The sequence below is a fragment of the Bos grunniens genome, chromosome 4 (genome assembly GCF_055505025.1).
Source record: "Bos grunniens cultivar Pamir isolate PY7600 chromosome 4, Bosgru_T2T1.0, whole genome shotgun sequence".
Taxonomy (NCBI): Eukaryota; Metazoa; Chordata; class Mammalia; order Artiodactyla; family Bovidae; genus Bos; species Bos grunniens.
This window is the reverse complement of record NC_141168.1, coordinates 311,938-326,888: the sequence shown is the minus strand read 5'-3', so window position 1 is coordinate 326,888 and position 14,951 is coordinate 311,938. Positions and strand designations below refer to the sequence as shown.

The window sequence follows — 14,951 nt, the reverse complement described above, 5'->3', positions numbered from 1 at the left end:
ACATTTCCCTACCTGTATCCATTTCTTACTGCTGGTATAACAAATGAGCACAAGTTCACTTTCTCATCCATCTGGAGAAGTCCAGTATAGATCTCACTGTGCAGAGAAGGCAATGGCAACCCACTCCAGTATTCTTGCCTGGAAAATCCCATGGACAGAGGAGCCTGGGAGGCTGCAGTCCCTGGGGTCGTGAAGAGTCAGACACGACTGAGCGACTTCACTTTCACTTTTCACTTTCATGCACTGGAGAAGGAAATGGCAGCCCACTCCAGTGTTCTTGCCTGGAGAATCCCAGGGACGGCGGAGCCTCGTGGGCTGCCGTCTGTGGGGTCGCACAGAGTCGGACACGACTGAAGTGACTTAGTAGTAGTAGTAGTGGGGACATCGAGGTGTCAGCGGGGCTGGGTTCCTTCTGGAGGATCTGGGGGTGTTCTTTCTAGGGGTCACCGCAATGCTCATTTGTGGGCCCAGCAGCCACTTCAGCCCCGCTCTAGCTCATGTCCTCACGTCTCCTTCACCAGCTGTGACCTTCCAGACTCCCTTTCAGACTTCTGAGGACCCTTGGGACTACATTGCACCCTCACCAGTAACCCAGAGGGCCTCTGGGTGTAGATCCTTTCTTTAATCACACCCACACAAGTCCCTTTTGCCATGTGAGTTAACAGCCACAGGTTCTGGGGATTAGGGCCTGGACGTCTTTTGAGGGAGGGAAACTGTTGATCACACTACTCTTTCTGCACAACTTGAGAAAAAAGTACTTTAAACAATTGCGAAGTACCTTCACAACAGCTCAGAGTATAATCACCTACGATAGTATAATACACAGATAATAAAACAATTGGATCATAATGTGGGTCACAATAAATAGGCCTAGAAGAATGGTTTCCTAATTTTTCACCAGCGAGAAACAACGATCAGATTGTATTTGGGTGACACCTGTCAGGGTCGTTTCCTGAAGCATGAGGTCGGGGAGGGTGGGTGGGGTCTGCACAGACAGGGCTGAGCCTGGAGAGGTCCCGGTGAACACAGGCACAGAATCCAAGGGACAGCTAGGCCTCTGCAGGGTTCAGGCAGGAGGAGCCCCAGACATTAGGGTGGGAGCTGGGTGGGCAGGATGTGGCTGCGGGTGTGGGGGTCCCTGAGAAGCCGAGTCTTCTCACCACCTATTTGTGCAAGTGCCCACCCTCTCTAACTCCTAGTTCCCCCGTGATGTCCTGATCTACAGCGTCCATTCAACAGAAAAGCACAACGTGGTAACAGCAGCGTGGCAGGACTGCAGAGGGCGGTTCGGACCGCTGAGATCAAGAAGCACTTGAGAAAGAGCAGCGCTGCTGAGCCCGGAGCCCCGGGAGACTCCTTCCGCGCCGCCCCGTCGGTGATCCCCAGCCCCGGAGCTTCCCTCTCCGGTCCTCTTCTGGAGAGGGGCCCGGGCGCCCGCACGTCTGAGCCCTGGGCCCCGCGACCGAGCTCGGGTGTGTCGCCTGCGCCCTTTCTCCCGGTCCTCCTCTCCCAGTTCCCGAAGCGGCCGGAGGCCCAGGGTCGGGCCCGGGCAGGCGAGCGGGCGGGGACGCGAGGCCCCGTCTGTGGCCGCGTGCGGGGAGCGGGTGCAGTTTCTCCCCGCGGGGACGAGCCCGGTCGGTCGGAAGCCCTTAGCCCGGGAGAGGGGTCGCTGTGCCGCCGGCGGGATCCCCGGGTCGTCCACATCTCCGGCCCGCGAGGCATCGGAACCGTCTCTGGGGCACGGAGACCGCCCCGCTCTCTCCTCGCCGCCTCCCGGCTTCTCGGGGCGCACCCGGCTCCCGGGTTCCAGCGGCGGCCAGGGGCCCGGAGCTCCTGTGGGGACGGGACCCCAGATCCCGCCCGGCCCTGGGCCCTCTGTGCGCGTCGCCTGCCCCGCGGGCCCGGATACCCTGTGCAGCCGGCCGAGAGGTAGCACCAGCCAGGGAGATGCGGCCGCTGGCGGCGTCGTCGGACGGGGACACGGGGCCGCCTCGGCTTCTGGCTCCGCCGGCCGCCCCGTCTGCAGCCCGAGGGGGACACCAAGCGAGGCGGCTTGGCCGTCTGCCCGTGGAGCGCAGGGGCGGCCCCAAAACTACGACTTGGGGTCAACTGCACGCCCGCCGCTTCTTTGATCCATGTCTCTGGTGTGAAAGAACCCAGATTTCCCACCCTGGGCGGAAGAAAGGTTCTTTATAAATGTTTTGTAGAAGGCGTTCTTTCCCCGGACAAAATAAGGCGGTTGGTGATTTGAACCGCCACCTTTACCCACACAGTTGGCGGTGAGCCTGAAGGGCAGGTCTGAGCCCGACCCTCTGTGGGTGCGCGGAGCACAGAACACGGCCAGCCTCGGCTGGTCATCAGCTGTCAGAGAGGCAGACTCTCAGGGCTGGACTCCAGCTCCAGGGCTGGGGCTGGAAAGGCGGCTTCTGTCCCTCTGGGAGCCTCAGCAGGTACTGACGACTTGATGGGCGAGGAACTCTGCCCAGCAAATAACTGCTGCTCAAAACTCGATGGGCGCCAGCGCGCAGCAGAAAAGGGGGTACCTGACAGCACAGCTTCACTCCCTGCTGGAGGCTGGGGACGCACAGATGAGGTTGTTGCAGCAAAAATAGAAACGAAGTGTTTCCTCACCTGAGAACAAGGACAGTGAACAGCGAAGCCTGGAGAAGAAACACGACCGGTCGTCAGAGCTATTCGCTCCTAGTTTTACTTGAAGTGTTACTAACCTGTAGCGTGTGTAACCAGAAGCCCCTAATTCTACGTAATTTTCATCCTGTACTGCATTTTTGCTCTCCCTGCACCCTTGTAGGGCTGTTTGCATTTCGGAAGGAAGGTGGCAGGCTGAGGGACCCGGGAGACCCCGGCTGTGTACAGTCTCTCAGGTCCCCCGGGTGGGGACAGGGCACTGTTCCTGGGGTGCTAGCCTGCTGTGTGCCCCCTCGGCCAGCTGAGGAGTAAAGCCGTCTACTTCCTCCAAAATCCCGTCTCCGTATTTTTTAATTGGGCATTGGTGGGCAGAGAAAGGTGAGATTTTGGCAGTAACAAGGCGGCCACGCATGAGCGGGAGGTGGAGGGCCGGGCAGCATCTGGGGAGGGGGAGGACTTGAACCCCTCACACCTCAGGCAGCTTTTTGGTAATTTGGGTTTTGTTTTTTGATTATAGGTTTCATAGTCACAGCACATAGCTCCATCACTCTGTTTTGGAATGGTGGTCCCTACGGGTGGGAGAGTCCACTATAAATGGATAGAATAGGCCATTGCGTCTTATGTTCCATGGACCAAATTCCACTCCCAGATTGTGCTGGTAGGGCCTGAAAGCTAAAAATGGTTTTTATATCTTTACATGGTTGAAAATAATTCTTAAGGATAATATTTGCAGCATGAAAATTATATTCATTATACTCATATTCATCCAGATTTCATGGTCTATAAGCAGTGTTTTCTTGAAACAGGCTCTTTCATGTACTTTTTATCTGTGGTGCTTCTTGGATATAATGACTGAACTGAGAGGATGCAACAGATGTCATATGGCAAAGCTAAAATACTTACTCTCCGGATCTTTATAAAAGTTTGTCCACCTCCACTGTAGAAATAGGGTAGGTTTTTTGTTTGCTTGTTTGTTTGTTTGAACACATATGCTGAGAGCTATACTTTAGAAACATTGTGAATTTTGTTCACATTACAAATTAATGTGAACTTAATTCACATTACATTGTGAATGCTGTTCTTTGAAACAAACCTCCTGTAGGCAGATGTAACACTGGTTACATTGCTCTCAGTAATCTCAGCCAGAGTGAACACTGAGCCTGTGTACTCCGTTGCTACTCAGTTGCTAAGTTGTGTCTCTTTGTGACCCCATGGACTGTAGCCCTGCAGGCTCTTCTGTTCGTGGGATTCTCCTGGCAAGAATACTGGAGTGGGTTGCCATGCCCTCTTCCAGGAGATCTTCCCAACCCAGAGATGGAACCCGGGTCTCCCCCATTGCAGGTGGATTCTTTACCATCTGAGCCACCAGGAAAACCTCTCAGGAGAATGGTCAAGCTGAATCGAGCTCTCAGAGTGATGTTCACTCTACTTTCTGTCTCAAATGTCACCCCTTAATTGAATCTCCCACCCTTTTCTGCCTGGATTTGTCAAATTTTCCATCTCTGCCTGTCCCCTGCCCCCAAAGGGTCTCTCTGCATTCCTTCCAACCTATCCTTCCTACAGCAGAAAATATAACTAAAAAATAAAAACCCAAATCCTCATTAAAACTTTCAGTAGTGTCTCACTACCACCAGGCCCAAGAGTCCAGGACCTTCCATGAGTGACCTCGGTGTTTCTCTGCACTCTAATCTCCCTGCCATCCTGGACTTCTTTTAGGGCCTGGCACCATGTTTTCCCCTGAGTCATTGCTTTATATACACTGTTCCTCCTGTCTGGGGAGCTCTTCTCCCTACCCCTTGTTCCACCAGCTCCCCATCATTTCATCTTCATGTTCAATACTCCTTGTTCAGGGGAGTCTTCCCTCACCCTTCCATCAGCTCTCAGAGCACCTGCATTCACCCTCTGTAACATTCATCAGATTGCCAGTTCTCATGTAATCTCCTGCTGGACTGAAAACTCTGCGAGAGCGGGGCTGTGTCTTGCTCACGGTTCTTTCCTGGCTCCTGACACGAGTTGATTCTCAGTCACTGTTGAATGGATGGTTGAAGGATGAGTGATGGGGGTGTGCTGGGAGGGGCCTGGCTCTGCGATGATCTGGAGATGCCACACATTTTCGGAGGATTTGGAGACTGGAGTAGGTAATTGCTAACGTTCACCAGCTCTGACATGTATTAATCTTTAGGCTCACCCTCAGCCTGTTCCATTTGCTCCTAGATATTTGGTTGAACATTCGTTGTACTGAACTTGATATTCAAGATTAGGCTGTGGATGAAAGAGTTAAAAGCGACAGCTGCTTGGTACACACATAAAACAATCTGCATAATTTCTGTGATCTTTCTCCAGTTACACAGGTCAGAGAACAGCCACCACAATCACATAGTCATGCATTTGGCCATAGTTTCCTGGGTACTAAAGCACTGTAGCCAAAGAACCAAGTGTCATCTCTGAAGGTCTAGGAACTAGCCATGCTTGGACAATGGAGAAGGTAACTTGTGGTAGTCTTTATCTTTTGGTAAATACTGACACTGGAAAGGGATTGATGATCAACTGGCTTTAATTCCCTCACCCCAGGTCCCTCTGGGGGGACTAATCAATCAGGTTGAAACTTGTACTCTAGAAACACAAGGGGTCCTCCACATGGGAATTTCACTTTTTCAAAGCTTTTAACAATCTCTGAAATGGGAAATATTCAGGGCAAAACTCTGCCAGCCATACCTGCAATTAGAATTTGAGAAAGGGTTAAGATCTTTGCTGGTGGCTTTTTATATGGGTAAATTCTCATTCCTATCTGTCCATAGATTCCAAGAGCACAATTAATGTTCTCTGAGTTACAGAAGTCAGTTCTGCATCACCTAGGATTAGGGCAGGTTCAAACCCACTCCTGTGGTTGAATTAATGTAAAAGCAACCTTCTGTAAAGGCCTATAGAACATGTGAAATTTTCATGGTTTGCTGACTCTGTGACTAAAATCTGGGGGAAAGTCTCCTAGGGAGTTGTTTTCCTGCCAGATGTTTGATATTTCAAAGGGAAAGATTCAAGCCTGGACTTGTGTTTCCAAACAGCAGTTGCTCTAATTAATGAAGCGTTTATCAAAGGTGATGTCCATTATCACGATTGTTAGAAACAGAGTCATTACTGAATGATCACACACTTTACTGATATATAGTAGAAGTGCCCCAGAGCCACACACCAGGGCTGGGAGAATATGCCCCAAGACAGGCGGTAACAGATCACATTCCCATCTTACCGAGTTTACCATCCACTGAATGATCATTCTCACACAGCAGCCCAAGATTCCACATGAATGTTGAGAGGGTAACAGATCCAGGACCTACTAAGACCTGCACTAGTCCTACAGGTGCACAGAAAAAGGGTGAGCTCACTTACATGTGGCATCTTAAAAAAATAAACAAATAAAATAAAAAGCAAAGCACCAAGGTCCTCAATACAGGGCACAGATTGGTGTTTGCAGAAAGTGGGCTGTGGGGGTGTGTGAAGTAGGTGAAGGTCATCAAAAGGCACAAACTTCCAATTACAGAAAATAACTCATGGGATCATCATGTGTAGCATGGCAACTATAGCTAATAATACTATTTTTTTAAATTATTTTGTATATTTGAAAGTTGCTAAAATAGTGGATCTAAAAAGTCCTCATCAGGCACACAAAAAAGATGTAGCAATGTGAGATGATGGACATGAGATGGACTCATCATGGTGATGATTTCACAATACATACAGATATTGAGTCATTGTGTTGCTCATCCAAAATGAATATGAAGGGATATGTCAACTATGCATCAGTTAAAAAAAAAGAAAATGAAGGACGATATGCGCTCTCATAATTGCTGAGAAAGATGAAGCACTGAGCTTTGCCTCAGGGTCTGCAGTCTCCCCTTCCTCTCAGTGATGTAAAGGATACTTACGGCCTCTGACGCAGTGATGGGATAGGCCTGGGGTTCTGTGTTCTCACAAGCTCCCAGGAAACGCCAATTCCTGCAGACCCCTGGCTGCACGTTGAGTAGCAAGGTGTTAAAGCTCCTGAGGGTGGAGATTAGCTGGGCTGGTTTCTCAGGGATCCAGTTATACTTATGAGTACAGCACAGGGGCTTTTTTGACCTCCAATCCTGACAGTGTGAAATAGCTGTGGGGTGAGACGAGGTGGTGTTTCCCTTGCAGAGAAGAGGAAAATGGCAACTTTCAAAAGACTGGAAATGATGCTGTTTCATGTTCATATACCGATCTCCTCAGACAAATGGGGCCCACCAGCAACGACCTTCAGAAATAAAAGCCAAAAGACCATGATGACTTTTAAAGTATTATTTTGGAGTGCTATCCACAACGAATAAACTAGATTAAAGGAAATGATTTTATGTCACAGCTCAAGTGGTTCAATTGCCTAGGAGCTTTTTTTTTTAAGTTTTATCTTGAACCCTTCTTGGAAGTGTCTACAATTACATGAGGGCTTGACGGAGTGTGTCACTGCTTGTTCAAAGCTCTGGTGGCAAATAAAATATACAATGACAGGAAGGACCCTTCACTACACTTGTTAAAATATGGAAGGGCCCTCCTTGGGAAGCTATACATTCTTGGTCACCATGAGGAGTAGAAAGTGAGCCTGTAGAAGATGAAGCTGGGCCACAGGAGAGGAGCCAGCCAAGCTCCCGCCCCTCTCAGCCCCTCTGATGAAGGCTCTGTCTGACCCCCAGACCCTCAGACACGCCTCCTGAGGGTCACAGCCGGTGAGAGGACTGGTGTGGGTCCTGGTGCTCTCCTCTGACCTGGGGGAGGAAGCGGTGGGCTCAGGAGAGACCCTGGGTGTGGAGTGAGGATCCCGGCCTGAGCTGTGCCACGCGCCGAGGGACACCATCTACCGGCTCCGCTGGTGTCGGCTTCCACGCGTGTAAGACGAGCGGCCCGGCTGCTCTTGGGCGTTTTTTGATTCTTTAACGGTCCTTGGGCCTCAGCAATATTGGCAGAAATCAGAAATGTGTAATCTCAGGCATCCCTGCTGACTCAGTGGTAAAGAATCTGCCTGCCAACGCAAGAGACACAGGTTCGATCCAGAAAGATCCCACACGCCGTGGAGCAGCTAAGTCCGCGCGCCACGACTATTGCTCCTGTAGAGCCTGGAGCCACAACCCCTGATGCCCGGGCCTCCCAGAGCCTGTCTCTGCAACAAGAGCGCGGGGGGCTTTCTTGGAGTGAAAGCTGCTCCCCCACAGCACGGACAGTGCCTGAGATGAGAGCCAGATGGCCCTGCAAGCCTGACGGGGGAGCCACAGCCTTCAGTCACCGTGCAGGTGAGCAGTGAGCACCTCCGGGCCTCAGAGAGTCGTGGAGAGTCGTGGGGCCTGGATTCCTGTTCTCAGGAAGCTCTGGGCCTAAGAGGGGCATCAGACAAGACGGAAGTGCCCCACCATGTGGCACATGCTCACCTAGAAGAGGCACACAGGACCAGAAGAAAGACAAGGAGTTACGACACAGCCCGAGGGAGTCAGGAAAATCAGCAGAGCAGATGGTATTCAAGCCAAGGCCTCAAAGGCATGCAGTTCAGCAGCCAGGAATCCAGAGCTGGGGCCAGTGGTAGGTGTAACAGAGAGCAGGTTCCCCCAGAAAGGCAGATGTGAAGGCAGAGCGTTCATCTCAACTCCTGCATGTCAAAGGTGGGGTGGACTGCGGGGTGGACGCAGGGTGTGAGGGCTGGCAGAGGAAGGGGGCAGGGGAGAGAGAGTGAAAGGCATTTAGAGCCTGGCCTGGGATGCCACTATCCTTCCTGGGAAGTGGGAGCCACTCAGATGCTGTGAGTAGAGAATGGACATGTTCAGAACTGCAGTTAAAGCAGAGCAGTTATCACAGAGAGAAAGTGAACAGGAGGGCAGAGAGGCTGCAGCCAGAGGGTGGTCAGGAGCCCAGCAAGAGCGCCCTCTGGGAGGAGCCCAGACTGAACTCAGGAGGCGGAGCTGGAGGGAGGAAGCCTGTCAGAGCAGAGGGAGGAGAAGGGGAGGGGATGGTAGGAACATGGAGAGCAGCTGCTGCAGAGGCTGAGGATCCTCGTTGTTTGGTGATGAAGGGAAGCTCAGAGAAGTCAGTCCCTGAAGGGGGAAACCTGAATCCTCATCCCTGTCCAGATGTTTGTTTGCCTACAGATGTTAGAAGGGTAAGAACCAAGCAAAACTCAGGATAAGATGTGTTTCTTGTGTGAATTCTTAAAAAAAAACCCAATCCTCTATCAATCACAATTCTTAAGTTGGAATCTAATTCACATATCATAAAATTTACTCTGTAAAACGTGCAACTCACTGGAATGGATTGCCATTTCCTTCTCCAAATGATTCACCATCTGTTTGCAAAACTGTGCATCTATCATGGCTATCTAAGTCAGAGCACTTCATCTCCTCACAGAGAAAGCCACTACCCACCAAACAGGCACTTCCCCTTCCGTCTTCCCCCAGCTTTTGGCAATTGTCTGTGTGCTTTTTGACCCTAATGATTTGCCTATTCTGCATATTTAAAGTACATGGATTTGTACAACTGTGGCCACGTATGCTGGTTTCTTACACTTGGTGCTATGTCTTTGAGACTTATCTATGCTTTAGCACACGATTCATTCCTCTGTTTGACTTGAAAAATTTCCTTTCTAGGCCATTATAATACATACACACACCCTAGTTCTTTTCTTCTTAATTGTGAAAAACTCACAGAATATAAAATTACCATTGTCGCTCCATCCACGTCACTAGGAACCATCTTTGTGCAGGAAGCCTCTTTGCCTCACCCACCCTGAGCCACTGGCAAGCACAGAGCAACCAGCCCAGCCATGACACACCTTCTTGGGACCCTCTGTGACAACCACCCGACCAGGACTCCATGCGGGCCTCCCCACGGCAGCCTCAGAAGAGAACCACATGGTGGGGGTGTGGGCAGAGGTGGCGAAGGAGAGAGACCAGGAGAGAGGAGAGCAAAGGTGGGTGGAGGAGCCGCCCACGCTGAGCTCCTATCTCAGCTGTTTGCCTGCCAGACCAGCCCTGCTTAACTGCTGGGATGAGAAACGGTCAGATGGCTGAGGGAGGTGTGACCATGGATGCCAGCAGCTTTAGCCAGACACCCGACAGTCTGCAGTGCAAACCTGCCAGGACCAGCTTCAAACCCAGGCCAGCTTCTGAGTCCCAGAGCCCCAGCCTCATGTGAGGGGCTATCCTAGCCCCATCCTCCACAGCGCCACATTCCAGCTCTCAGGAGAGTCCTCTGAGCTCCCAGGAGATCGTGTCCACTCAGGGTGTATGACAAATGGCATTAGGCTGGGACCAGTTGGAAGTGGCCAGAGTGAAATCAAGTTTCTCTGTATCTCCTCTGCCGGGAAGTGCCCACTCTCTCCTACTCGCTCATGCCTGTTTTGTCCAGGTGTTCCCTGAGCACAGCCAGGCTGCAGGGAGGGGTTTCAGGGCAGGGCAAGAGCTGCAGCATCTCACAGTGAGCAGGGCTGGCCACCAACTCACGTCCCACTCTGGGAGAGCATCACTGTGGGTCAGAAACTGACCCTCTGAAGGCACAGGTGACTGCTCCTGCATCACACAGGGGCCCCAGAACTTAGGTTTGTCTTGTGACCTCTACAGCTGGCTCTAAAGGACAGAACATCTAGCAAGGAGACATCTGGACCCTGGTAATCACAGTCAGGTTGGTTAAGTACAAAGCGGGTGGGGCGGGGCAGTGAGGACCAGGGTGGGGGCCGCCTGCCTCTGCTGTCCCCCCACCCCATTCCCCTGACCTTTTCCTCCTTACCATCCTACTCCTGGTGTGGGGCAGTGAGGACGGGGTGGGCACCACCTGCCTCTGCTGTTCCCCCCACCCCATTCCCCTGATCTTCTCCTCCTCAGCATCCTACCCACGTATTGGGTTTTCTTGGCCCAGACATAACAGAAGTGATCATTAAGTTACTCAGTATTCAGTGGAATAGTCACGAAGTGACTTCAAATGTAAAAAGAAATAAAATTGAAAATAAAATCCACCCAGACTGTTAATGTTTTGGATGAGGTTAGTGTCAGAGAAGATCCTTGGGCTCCTGGTAAAGGTCTCCCTGAAACTGGCTCTGGAAGGAAGGAGAAGAAGACGACCTTTGGTGAATGTGACCTAAGCCTGGTTTGTGTTTGACCAGCTCATTGATTTGATTATTGGTCATCTTCACATTTGCTGAGCCCCATTCTGCATCTGTTCGAGGTCCTCACAGGGCTCACAAGCTGGAGAGCTCATCGCAGTTTGCTTAAAGACTTGAGGGGTCCTGGGTGAGGCAGAAAATGGTGCGGGCAGAGCATGGGATCAAGAAAGGACCCGGCAAGGTTTGAGCTGGGTCTCCAAGGGTGAGTTCGGCAGGGCCTGGCTCTGAGCAGGACTCAAATACATGATGAATGACTAAATGAATGAAAATGGAAATCTTCCCCCAAAAAAGCAAGACTGTCAGCTCTTCTGTAACTGAGTCCAAGCTTGTCCTGCTCACCTCACGACAGGCCAATAAATTGAGAGATGAGTTCTTGGGGCAAGGAACGGTGACTTTATTCAGAAACCCAGGACTCTTGTCCCAGGACCCATCTTGCCTGAATTAGAATTCAGGCTTCTTTTATCTTAATTCTCAAAGGTGGTGGGGGAGGAAAGTCAAATATTTCCTCATTCTGATCAGGCTCCAGACGGGATGTGTTAATGTCTGCCTCCCTGCCATGATTCACAGGAGAGTCTGGTCAGGGAGTTTCCTGTGAGCTAAACAAAGTTATTATTTTAGCTTGGTGCTCATTACCTGGGATGCAGGGCTCCCAGAGATGGGACTTTATGTACAAGCTTATAGTCAACATTCCTTTAGTGGTTAACTCATAATAGGTAGAATGCAAAGGCTCTTTCCTTATGATGCATTTAGGCCAAAGCTTGGAACTGCAGGGCACCCAGGGACCGCAGGAAAGTCCCCACGAGGTGCCCACTCCACTCCCTCACAGCTGTCTTGCTGACTAAGCAGCCTGTGTCTTGACTCCCGGGGGGCACCTGTTTGCCCTCTTCTCTCAGACAGTGCTGGTTGTAAGATCTAGATTGGGCTGAGGCAGAAAAGGAGAGACGACTTCAATGGAAGTAGGTGACCTTTATTCAGGCAAGAAGGGGCGGCAGTCGGCCAGCGACCCAGCTGAGCCTGAGAGGGATCAGGGAGGCTTCATATTCAAAGGGAGGTTTGTGGAAGTGATAAGGGAAATGTTAGTCAGGCGGGTTGTTTTGGGTATTCTTTAGTTGAGATGGCATGTGTAACTGGGCAGGGGGTGATAAATCCTCTGGACAAGGGGTGATAAGTCCCAGGTAGATGCAACCAGCCTGGAGCATCAGGGCGGGACCTAAAGTTTGGTTTTGTTTTCCCGAAGTTAGATGATTCAGCAATGGCCTCTGAGACTGCTGTTTTCTTTTCTAGGCCAAAGATTCTTTCACTTGTCAAAAGCAACACTCACCTGTGCCTCTCCCTGATCAGGCCCAAGCAAACCAGCTGCCCTCACCTGAAAGGGTGTTAGTCTCTCAATCATGTCCCTGTGACCCCATGGACTGTAGCCCACCAGGCTCCTTTGTCCATGGGATTTTCCAGGTAAGAATACTGGAGTGGGTTGTCATTTCCTTCTCCAGGGAATCTTCTCGACTCAGAGATGGAACCCAGGTCTCCTACATTACAGGTGTATTCTTTACCATCTGAGCCACCAGGGACATGCATAAGAAACTGCTACCTTCCAAAACTGGGGTCAGAAGGCTGGGCGCATGGTTCAGGCTCTACAAGGCATTTCACATCCTCCTAGTATCTCCTCTTGTGTCCCTAAGAAGCTCTTACATCTCGGGACACCTCTAACCAATACCCTCTTGTGGTGGGAGCTAGTGCTCAGCAGTTAATATTTTCAGCCCAGAGAGACACAGCCTGTGCTTTAGACCATGGCAAACCCTCCCAGCTAGCCCCAGTCCATCCAAATCTCTCCTGTTCCTCAGATCCCATGGCCAACAGACAGTCCCTGAGTCTGTTCAGCAGACAGGCTCTCACAGTGTCCAGCGCTGAGGCTTCTCCCACCCCTGTGTCCCCTAGACCCTAAATGATGAGCCCGCACTCCTGGGAATGGAGGGTATCCTGTGCGCTGTTTCTGGGGCTGCTGCTTGGCCTTCTTCCACCTTCAACCAGAGCAGGGAGCTGGCTCGTGCAGGCCTGTGAGTAGGGGGAGGAGGGGACGAGCGGTCAGTCCCTCCGGCGCGTGCGGGCTGCGGCCCTGCGGGAGGAGGTGCTGGGGGCTGAGAGCGGGCTTGGCCTGCTCAGCAGTCAGGACTCGGGGCGCATTCGGGGGAGGCTGAACCTACTGGGGAGTGGTGACAGTGTTGATGGTGACAAGCTGTTTCCATCTCTGTATGAGCTGGTCCAGTTCACCAAATTCTCCCAAAACTAACATCCATATATAAACACTCTTCCTCTGGCAACAGGGGTGGGCTGTGTTTTCCAGGAAACTCCTCGCTAACCTCTGGGAAAGATTCTGACAGAGTCTCTGATGAATCAACAAACATCCGCTTTGCTTAGGAATCAACAAGGACTCCCTGTGTGGCACATGGATGTCAATGCTATGTAGCAGCCTCGAAGGGAGGGGAGTGTGGGGGAGAAAGGACGCATGTGTGTGTTTGGGTGAACTGTTCCCCTTGGTGTCAGTTGAAACTGTCACAACACTGTTTGTTAACGGGCTACACCCCAAATACAAAGTAAAAGTTAAAAAAGAGAACAACATGTGGCCAAACACAAAGAGAAGACACTGGATGACTTGAACGTTGGCTTCAAAAGTGCATTTTGGTAACACAGAAAGCTACAGTATTTTAAAATCCTAGTTTACGATTTAGAGTCTATGATATTTAGGTGACTGATCAATTGTTTAATACAGGCACTGATAAGAATACAGGCTAAAGGCTAAGCAGTTTTAATATAAATTTCACACTACAGTCTAAAGCCAGGGCACATATGTCTATTTATCTGTCTCCCTCCCTCCAACTCCCTCTCTCTATCATTTTAAGATTCGTGTCACCAGTGAGCTCGCTCCAGCTTTCCTGCAACACACACCCTTCATTCTGTGGGAGAAGTGATAACACTTGTTTACACTAGTGTAAGTGAGGAGGTGTCGCACGTGACAGAAGGAAAGAGACTGGAACGGGGCTCGGCCCAGCCTCGGCCTGGGGGCTTTGCCGGGACCCTCACTCCCTCTCTCCCTGCTGACAATAACAGGGCCCTGGAGAAGCCTGTGAGGGGCCCTGGCCAAGAACCTTCATGCACATCTCGCCATTTACATCCTGAGCATGGAGTTTTTGCAAAGATCTTCAAATTTCTGTTTTTTCCTGACTTCTTTAGTCTTCATTAGTCTTCTCACCAGGGGTGTTGTTAACTAAATCAGCCTATATTTTTAATATTAACATATATTATTGATAAGTAAATATTATATTAAAATAACAATAATACATAACATTTAATATTTATTTACATTATATGCATATATTTATGTAGCATTATGTTGTACTAAATTAAATTAATAAATATAAATAAACTAGCATAGCGATATGAGTATATATTACTCCTCAGAGGCAGATCTTTGACTTTTATGCAGTCAACTCTGCCTGCTGACCATATATTGTTTGCCAGAAAAAAAAATGAAGACTGAGGCCAGAGTGAAAAGTGAGGGAAAGGCAGGCAGAGAAGACCCAACCTGAAATTACAGGGAGGCATAATTAAATCACTCAAGTGCAACAAGAAGTGTGTTCCCAAGACCAGCCTGAAGTGCACAGTCTTAGTGAGGGGAGCGGATGCGACCCCGCACCCAGGTAATGGGCACCTTCTGGGGTGGGGTGAGCGGGAGGGAGCCTCCTCCTGGTGTCTCTCCGCCAGGTCCTCTGCGGACCTGCTCGTGCTCCCCAGGCTCTGCTGCGACCTGTGTGCTTTGCTGCCAGGAGGCCCGTTTCCTGCCCTCCACTGTTCCCCGCCTACCGTCTCTCTTTCCTGGATTCTCTGGGCTGCTACCGGCCAGGCTGGAGACACAGGGATCACAAGACCTTCCCTGCAGCCCATGAGCTGTCCTCGCCCCGCCCTCCTCCTTTAGCGCTGGGTTAACGGGGTGCCTGGTGTTCATTACTGAGACTTTCCTTGCTCGCAGTTTCCTCCATTCCTGATGGTGGGATGCGCAGGGCAACTAAAGCCATTTCTGAATTTCCCTGAAGGTGGATGCTAGATGAACCTAGTTTGCTTATAGCAGAATCATGTTGTTCTAAAGAAAGATTTTTAT

General features: G+C 50.7%; 1 long non-coding RNA gene across 1 annotated transcript; it reads right to left on the bottom strand.

Annotated features, from left to right (window-relative positions):
* Positions 1-2,175: 2,175 nt before the first annotated feature.
* Positions 2,176-6,787, bottom strand: LOC147373349 (uncharacterized). Its single transcript, XR_015161816.1, has 2 exons — positions 6,570-6,787; positions 2,176-2,660 (listed from the first exon to the last, which is right to left on the bottom strand). It is a non-coding gene; the product is annotated as an uncharacterized LOC147373349 (long non-coding RNA).
* Positions 6,788-14,951: the final 8,164 nt, after the last annotated feature.